We start from the raw sequence: 10,126 nt of genomic DNA on the forward strand, positions 1-10,126 counted from the left end.
TACAATTTTTAAAAGAGCCTTACACACAGCTCGTTTTGGGCTAGTTTTGAGTAGAAATTGGGAATGTTTTGTTGTGAAAACCTGGCAAACCTGCTTGGATTGGCGTCGCGTCATTGTCGTTACTCACTAAATGAACTAGCTCCACTAGTTTTCATTTGTATTTTATACGCAAAATTAGCTTTAGTTAAGCAAAATTACTAGTATTATTATTATGTTTTTTTACATTTTTTTTTAGTTAAGCAATATGTGTGGTGAAATCAAGTCACAATGACGTAAATCTTCTACGCCCGTCCGCCCGCCAAATTTCAACATGGAAGCAGGAAAAAGATTAGAAAGCGACAGCGAGGATTTTGCCGTGAATAATGACTCAAATTTCGGTTTGTACTTCTCACAATACTCTAATATAGCTTTAGAAGACTTGAAATATAATGTATTAGTAGTATAGGCTATATTTATGATATTTTTATGATGTTTTGTCCGTTTTTACGCTTAACAGGCCCTGGTCACACTCTGTTCTGTTGAGGAGAAACGAAAAGCAGTTAGGACTTTCTTCAAAAAATATAGTATTTTGTTCCTTACAGAAAATCATACTCCTTGAACGACACGACGGTGAGTAAATAATAAAACAATCTTAGCAGACAACATTCACAGTAAAACAACGGATGTGAAACATTTAAATCCGCATAGAATTAATCCAGCAGAGGGCGATAGTGCACCACAGATTAGCGCTAATGACTCTGCTAGCTGGAGAAGTGTCATTTATCAAACACTAACCACACACAAACACTACTGAGACCAAAACTAATGGATCCTGCCAGTGTGCCCTCATTTGTCTGCATGTGTCATACAGTAATTATCTGAGGACAAAGAAACATCCCTGCATTACTCATACTGGAGCGTTAAAGGCTCAGACATGAGGCAGGGCGGATGGTTATTGTGAAAATTTGGCTTCATCAAGAAGAAAAAAAATTAATCATTTTGATAATTAAATATGTGATCATTAAAAAGTATTTAACATAGTATTAAATACTTCTGAATTGGTTAAATTAACTGTACATTTTTATTAAGAAAAAAATAGTATTATTATTATTATTTAATTTTTTTACCAGATAAAGAGATGTTTATTATTGCTATTAAATGTAAGGTTTCATATTACCCGGTAAATTTATTTCAGAATTTATTTTGGTTAATATTTATAAGTGTTTTTCTGAATGATACAGATGGCAACTTTCAAGCATGTTTTCATATTTACAATACACCCGTAAAGGACAAGTTCATATGGGTTTATTTATGTCTTTCTTAATGCATGGACAGACACAGTACTTGATGGATTCAGACTTGGCCACTTTATTTGTAAAGAGCACACAGGGGCTCACAATAGACAATTCTATTTATTCATAGCTCAAGGGTATTGTAGTAAACAGGGGTATGGTACTCTTAATTAAAAGATTACTATAATTAAGTTTCATTAAAAAGATCAATAAACTAGGGCTAAGATTAAAAACAAGGCCCATACATTATACACTGGTTTACAAGGTCCCCATATATTCAGTCCCAATGAGATGTTGCCATGGGAACACAGGGCAGATAGGCTGATGTGATGGATTTAAAGAGGCAGGACATGTTTTTCTTTCCATGGCAAACACACACCACTTTCTGTGGTGTTCAGAGCATAGTACTGAGAGTAATGAGAGTTAAATGAAGGAGAAGAGAGCGATAATAAAAGGCAAGAGCAACGTGTCTAGGCTATGATTGTTCCAATTACAAAAACAACAAAAGAGGCACATGTGGAGAGATATTCATTCATTTATTCTGATTGAAGCCATTTAAATGGCTATCAATAAAACCTACAAAAAATAAAAAGAACTAGATTCTTTTGAGTGGAGTGGTGCATGCCTTGGCAAAATATGATGTCATGGTGTTTTTGAAGATAAATTATGGTCAGATGTGGCCCCCTTTTGTCTCACGCTTGACCCTAGTGTTAAAAGATAATGTAGTCTACTTACTGATTTTCATATTTAACTACTGCAGTTTGAAATCTGTGAGGTTATTTCTTAGAATGAGTGACTTTAAAGCTCAACGATTTATGCTTGTAAACAAATAATTACAGCTTTAGCATTTTTGTTTTGTTTTTGCAACTAACTGTATATTTTACAAATGTGTCTTTTCTAGTGGCTGATAAAAACTGAATTGATGTAGCAGGGAACTACACTGCGACCAAAGTGAAATGCCATTGCGACCCTAATTTTTATGTGGTCGCAAATGTATCACTGATTATTTTTGTACCTATACTTATGTGTTATGCTATGATTTAATATGAGCATTTATTAAAACAGAAATGTGTATTTTAAGAATACGTTTTATAACGTGCTCCGAGCATTTAACACATCAAGTTGGCTTGCCAATTTTAACATTCAAATGAGTTTAAAGCATTCTAACACAAGATGCGGGAAAGCTGAACTGAGTAGCTGTAACTCGCGCGCTGTGTTCGGTGTGCATGAGAGAGAGAGCCGCGTCTCACAGACAGCAACACTGAACCGAGCTCTCCTTCAGGACGTTCGCGTCCTCCTGCACCTGATTTGAACAAATACAAATCGCAGTTTAAACAAACAGAAAAAAATAGCGAAAAGCGAAAGAGCTCAATTCAGCACCGCGGTGTTCTGGTGTTCAGGGCGCACGCTGAGACGCGTCTCAAAGTCTTCTTGCTTTTGTACCGACAACAGATACATACAAAATGTGTCAAAATACCCGTCTTGGAAAGTGTGTTCAAAAAAGTCTGTGGTTATGTCTTAAGTGAAAGTAAAGAGCTGAGAAAGAAATCGGATGTGTATCATTATAATGGATGCACTGTCTCTTAAAGTGACCGTGCCTAATTTACTAAATCTGCTGTCAGTGTCTTTAATGTATGAAAATGAAAGTAAATCACTCACTGCTCTTGACTGAATTACTTTGTAGTTTTAACAAGAATTTATCCACAGTCAATCTAAAAATCAGATATAATTGATTATATTATTTTACTAGTGCGTGAAAGACACTAGTTCATATGCAATAAGTGAGTATAGCAAAATACAGTGATCTGTGAAATATTATACCCAAAAATTCTTCATACTGTAGACTACCAGTGATATTGATTTAAAAAAAAAATGAATTAGGGACCTGACCATGTTTTGCTTTCTTTAATTGCTAATGCAACCTTTTCACACCACAGACTGAACAAAATTAAGCATTGCTTGCTTGGTAACTTGATTGGTCAACAAAGTATTGATAGTTGTGTAAATATTATCATACTGACAGTCGTCTGAAGTTTTGGTTGATTCCATTACATATCTTTTTATCAAAGTTATCTGACATTATCAAGAGGAATTTGTTCTGACACAGTTTAACTATGAGTTCTTGTCATATTTTATTACCAATTTCTAAACTATAGCAAATAAACTGTGATAATGTGAGAAATGTTGAAGGTGTCTGAATACATTTTGGTTTGACTGTGTATTTTATTTTACAGTGAAGACTATGCAGTGCTATTTTAAATTATCAAAAACAAACTTAAAAAACTTAACAATTGTGTAAATGGCACAAATAAATAAACAGAACGAACATACAGTAAATATTAAACCATTTCAAACAGGGCCCACTGTACAACCTGCACCAGGGCCCCTCTAACCCCAGCTACGGCCCTGGGTTAAGGTACCAAGACAGAGCAATGCACTGTGTGTACTGTAAGAGGAAATAAAACAAGAAGGAATGTGGTTTAAAAGATGGCAAGTAAAATAAAAAGCACATCTGTATGCAATACAGTTTCATTATTGTTCATGATTACCCGGAGTGGCTTACTATAAATAATTTGTGCGACCAAATCATGTTTTGCGCCAGTAACTGAAAAAGTGCCACCAGTGGAAAAGGTTAGTGTAGTTCCCTGTGTAGGCTAGTGTTGCACGTTGCACCGATAAAATCTCGGAAATTAAAAACGTCACGATTCCTAAATTTATTAGTATCGATACCTCAAAGAATGACTGCGTTCCAGATTTGTAAGAGACGTATTTCATGTTGGTGTGTGCAACGTACGCTTCCAGTGCCTCCCTATGGACGTCTGTGTATTTTTCTCCTCAAGCAAGCAGCAAAAAAACACTACAGCAAGATGGCTGCATAAGTGGCTTTACTAAACTGATTTAGCTTTACTAAAATGTGTGCATAATCGCATAAAATAGTTTAAATAAGTTGTTCAGATGAACAAAGCACGAGGTTTTCTTGCATAATTAACATTTTAATTGTTTGGTCAGGCAGTTCATATGTAATATTCACATTAATCGGGGATTAAATGTGGAGTTATATTCTGTATGCTAAATATGAAAAAGAGCGTATCTGCACAGCTCCGCTTTGTATCTGCTGATTGCTGATCGAGATTTACATGCTTGGCTCACTGACCCTGTATACTCATTCATTTCGTTCATAAACGAGATGTATCAGTTCATTCAACACATTCACGAATGAGAAGATCTCTCGATCTCGTTCAACAAATCACACGCTCCGTCACATCTTGAGTAACTCTTTGACAGGATGAAACAGTTCACAGAGCTGTTCACGAGCTGCGCATGCGCTGCTAATAGTAGCGCCGTGCTCGCGTGCTGCTGTGGAGGGAGGAACTTCAGCGAACGAGAAATGAGAAAAGAAATTTTACTTCATTTGCGGGCTGGGGCGGGCCAAATAATTTCATAAAAGCGGTAGTCGGGACCCGCGGGTTGGAAAAAAACCCGACCCGCGCATCACTAGGCTGCATGTGCAAGCACAAGTGATACTGTGGCCGCCGGTCGACGACTGGTAGAAAAAGGATGACGCTCAATAAAGCTCACTGGCTGAGTTTTCTCCTCTGAAAGAAAAGGTTGCACAACTGACAGAATAAGATTTCTGAGATATTGCTGCTAAATTTTATTAGCTTTTTTTTTTTTTACTTGAATGCCATTGCTTAAATTGATATTTATCTTTTGACATTTAATGTTCTGAGTTCAGAAACATTGTTTAATATAATCGCTGTTCATATTTTTATTCAAAGTTCATAGACAAGATAAATTTATTACTCATGTTTCTTATGATAACTGAGATAATGCTGCTAAATTTATTCTTTCTTTACCTTGAATGTCATTGCTCTAATTTTTTTTTTTTAATTTGATATTTTATATTTTGTTCAAATGTTTAATATATCTGCTGTTCATATGTTCTTTTATTTGTGTGTTATATGATTAGAATGTTGTCCCGGTTTTAAAATAAAGCACAGCAATGATATTTCAGAGTGTATTTTCCCTTTTCAGGAAAAGTATCGAAAAAGTATCGAAATCGCAATTCTTGACTAGGTATCGGTATCGAAACAATAATTTTGGTATCGTGACAACACTAGTTTAGGCCTACAATATCTATATCATACTGTAGTATAAAGTCAAAAATAAATAAAGTCAAAATCACAGTTGTTACGTGTGCTTTACATAATGTAACAGTGGAAGTGACTTTTATAAAAAAATCTTATTTATAAAAAAAAAATTATTAAAAAAAATCAAAGCTGCAATGGTTTTCAGAAGGCCAAGCTAGTGATGAAGAGGTGTCTGGGACAAATAATATTTGATTTGTCCTATTTTTGCACATTTAAAGGAATGGTTCACCCAAAAATGAAAATTTGCCCAAAAATGTACTTACTCTCAAGATATCCAAGATGGAGAGGAGTTTGTCTCTTCATCAGAAACAGTTTGGTGAAATTTAACATTACATCACTTGCTCACCAATAGATCCTTTTCAGTGAACGGGTGCCGTCGGTATGAGAGCCCAAGAAGCTGATAACACATTTAAAAGAATTGTTTTTATGAAACAAATCCATAATGAATGTGTGTTTAACTTAAAATTGTTACTTCAGCTAAAATACAAGGCCTCTATCTATACATACCCCCAAGTCTATAGGTTTCTTTGACAATGACTTTCAGCTCATCTGCATTTTTTGGTACCTTGTTTCTCATTTTCCTCTTGACCATATCCCATAGATTCTCTGTGGGGTTCAGGTCTGGTGAGTTTCCTGGCCAGTCAAGCACACCAACACCATGGTAATTTAACCAACTTTTGGTGCTTTTGGCAGTGTGGGCAGGTGCCAAATCCTGCTGGAGAATAAAATCAGCATCTTCAAAAAGCTGGTCAGCAGAAGGAAGCATGAAGTTCTCCAAAATTTCTTGGTAAATGGGTGCAGTGACTTTGGTTTTCAAAAAACAAAATGGACCAACACCAGCAGATGACAATGCACCCCAGATCATCACAGACTGTGGAAACTTAACACTGGACTTCAAGCAACTTGCGCTATGATCTTCTCCACCCTTCCTCCAGACTCTAGGATCTTGGTTTCCAAATGAAATCCAAAACTTGCTCTCATCTGAAAAGAGGACTTTGGATCACTGGGCAACAGTCCAGTTCTTCTTCTCCTCAGCCCAGGTAAGATGCCTCTGACGTTGTCTGCGGTTCAGGAGTGGCTTAACAAGAGGAATACGACAACTGTAGCCAAATTCCTTGACACGTCTGTGTGTGGTGGCTCTTGATGCCTTGACCCCAGCCTCAGTCCTCATAAGGCTGCGGTTCTCTCGGTTGGTTGTGCATCTTTTTCTTCCACACTTTTTCGTTCCACTCAACTTTCTGTCAACATGCTTGAATACAGCACTCTGTGAACAGCCAGCTTCTTTGGCAATTAATGTTTGTGGCTTACCCTCCTTGTCAAGGGTGTCAATGATTGTCTTCTGGACAACTGTCAGATCAGCAGTCTTCCCCATGATTGTGTAGCCAAGTGAACCAAACTGAGAGATCATTTTGAAGGCTCAGGAAACCTTTGCAGGTGTTTTGAGTTGATTAGCTGATTGGCATGTTACCAGATTCTAATTTGGTGAGATAGTGAATTGGTGGGTTTTTGTTAAATATGAGCCAAAATCATCACAATTAAAAGTACCAAAGACTTAAAATTCTTCAGTCTGTGTGCACTGAATTGATTTAATACCCGAGTTTTACAATTTTACAATTACTGAAATAAATTAACTTTTTCATGACATTTTAATTTGAGATGCACCTGTATTAGTTTTTTTTAAAGTTAAATTATTGAAAGTAATTAAACTGTAATAAAAAAAGCAAAGGAATACAATTCCAGTAATAAAACAAGCAAAAGATTAAAATAGAATAAAAAATATACAGAAAAACAAAACAAACTGTGCTTTAGTTTTTTAATGCAAGTCTAAAGTATTAATTTAACAGCCTACTAGAGAAATTGAAATGGCCTAATGTAAAATAAAACTGCATAGTCTTCACTATAAGAATTAAACTTGCTTTTTTTCTTATTAAAGCTACGAAAGTCCTTCAGTCAAGAGCAGTGAGTGATTTTGAATGTGTCTTTAGTTGTTTAATTAAAATTTAAGGTGAAGTGTGTAAATTCTAGCGGCATCCAGCGGTGAGTTTGCGAATTGCAACCAACGGCTCAGTCCCCTGCTCAACCCTCCCTAGATAAGCTACGGTGGCCGACATAAGTAAAGATGTCGTTGGTAATGACAGCAGAAAGCTATAAGATTTCCTAACAAAGGTAAATTAAGGAATTATATTTACTTAATTATTCAATAAATCGATGTTATTGCAAGTGTTAATGTACTTGTTATTCATCGTATGCGTGTTTTATTTGTATGAACAACAAAGTGACGAAACGGGCTCTGTAGAGCGGTTTGACCATTCAGGGCTACTGTAGAAATATGGTGACGACTTCCATGTAAGGGGACCCGTGGTGTATGTAGATAAAAATTGCTCAATCTAAGGTAATAAACACATAACGGTTCATTAAGTAAGGTATTTATACACATCTGAAAACATAGTTATGTATGTTTTATTTCATTTCTTTTAATAGATAGATAAATATTACATATTGCACCTTTAAGCATACAGTCGGCAGCAGAAATATAGCCTGCGGTCACTTTAAGAGCCGCACTGATCCAATTTACTGTTTTCATTCTCAACTCTTTACATTCATTTATTATATAACCGACGAGGGTGTACGTGAACCATTTAGGCGCTAAAAGATGACATGTCCGTGTTGTGTTCAGTCTCTGAGCGGATACACAGTAATCTTCCATAGGAAGCACAAGTTCTTTCATACTTTTAAAACATAAATAAATCTAATCAATTTAAATCAAGCACGACCCATTTTGCAAAAGTCTTGTTACATGATTTTACTGATATGCACATGAAATTGGGCTTTTATGGAGGAACAAAAGAGCACCGCTGGAAAGGGGCCGCAATAATAGTTTATTAATCTCGATTATTGTATTTTCATAATTTTTGGAGGGCGAAAAATTGCATAGCCCTAGCTAGTGGCTTCTTTAATGGGATTGTTTTTTCTTCTAACAAAAGATGTCAACACACTTACTAGAAATGTAATAACATGCCTATCAAACTGCATGATTTGAGGTATCATTCATATCAGTGGCACAATAATATTAATAATATTGCTCTAAAGTTTAAGAAATGTTAGAAATTGCAGAATAAAAGTAAGGGGTAAAAACATTCAGACAAAAAGTGAACTCAAAATAAGGTATTAGGATATAAAAGAAAAGAATGACTCTAATATCTTGCCCAGCAAGTGGAGACCATACACACTGCATTGGTTTAATGCTGTTCAATCAACTTGTAATAAAATGCAAAATGACCCGTAATATATTTTTTATTTCTAATGTTAGAGAAAAGACGCTGGCTGGAGGTGTTTGGAGAAGGAGAGAGACATATAGGGGATATTATATGTTACACATCATCTGCAGGAAACTGGGGCAGTGCCTTCCTAAAAGACATGAAAATTTAGAAAAGGAAAATGAGAGAGAGGTAGATAGGTAGGTAGCGAGGGAGGGAGGGAAGGAAGGAAGGAAGGAGAGCAGGTAAAATGTTGTAATGCTAGGGTGCAGTGCTGTGGCCCCAGGCTCTTCATATCTTTTACATTTCTAATTAAAAGAGATAAAGAGTGAAGGAGTCATCAATCCTACAGTGATTTCCCTGTTAAGGTTTTAGAGGCAGCAGTAAAGCAGGCAGCCCGGCTCCATTGATTTTATAATTAGCTCACATCATGCTGCTAGGGGAGTGAGTGAGGAAAGGAGAAAAAACCATGGGTGAGCTAGAGAGGAAGTGGTATAGGAAAAGCAACAGAGGGAAGAAAAAATGGGTGAAGGTCAGCAAAAAGTTGTTAAAAAGCAAGAGAGGATAACAAGAGGCCAATGGTCCAATTCTACCCAAGTATCTTTACAGGTAAATCAAAAGCCAGTGTAGTGTATCCATAATCTAATGTACCATTAGGACCTTGTGCTGTATCAGTGAAATGATATTCTTGTGACCAAAATGAACCTTCTGAAAATGGACCTAAATTATATGGATTTTTTTTTTTACTTGTAATTGTTAAAATAATGTTTAGTCATTGTGAACTTACAATAAACGACTGTTTGATATCAAAATGATTTATTAAACTAGTGTATATGTACTATTATGTACAATACTACAACAAAACTACTGTCTTAAATTTAGGCATGGCAACACTATAATAAACGTAAATTTGATATCCGTTTATACATTTTTATATTCAAAGATTTGTATGCATGTAAAAAGTTATATTCAAAATATGCAGAAGATTAACTGTAATTATTATTTAAAGATTTAGTAAGTTTTAGATTCAGACAGTTTAAGATCATCTAAATATAAATGAGCATGAACAAGTAAATGTACAATAATGAAAGATACAAATGAATAAAAATATAGTGTAAGTTAAACCATTCAAACATGAAATAAAGAGCTGCTTAACCCAAAAATGTAATATTTGTCACCATTTACTCACCCTCAGGTTGTTCCAAACTTGTATGAATTACTCTCTTCTGCTGAACACAAAATATGTAATTTTGAAGAATGTGGGTAACCACAGTTGTTGGTCCCCATTGACTTACATTATATGTTTTTCCATACTATGGGACCAGCAACTGTTTGGAATAACTTGAAGGTAAGTAAATTACCATTTTTGCGTGAACTATCCTTTTAATAATAAACATTATGAATAACGTTATGTAATAAATGATGTAAAATTTTTAGTTCATGTTAC

General features: G+C 35.4%; 1 protein-coding gene across 1 annotated transcript in view; it reads left to right on the top strand.

Annotated features, from left to right (window-relative positions):
- The first annotated feature begins 243 nt into the window (after positions 1–243).
- The window catches only part of LOC132118427 (homeobox protein Hox-C10a-like), a 103,086-nt gene continuing 93,203 nt past the window's right edge, over positions 244–10,126 (top strand). Inside the window, exons 1-2 of the mRNA XM_059528262.1 lie at positions 244–377; positions 497–609. The gene's annotated coding sequence lies outside the window, so the exon portion shown is untranslated. The remainder of the gene's footprint in view (positions 378–496; positions 610–10,126) is intronic.

Source organism: Carassius carassius, chromosome 37 (assembly GCF_963082965.1).
Source record: "Carassius carassius chromosome 37, fCarCar2.1, whole genome shotgun sequence".
Lineage (NCBI taxonomy): Eukaryota > Metazoa > Chordata > Actinopteri > Cypriniformes > Cyprinidae > Carassius > Carassius carassius.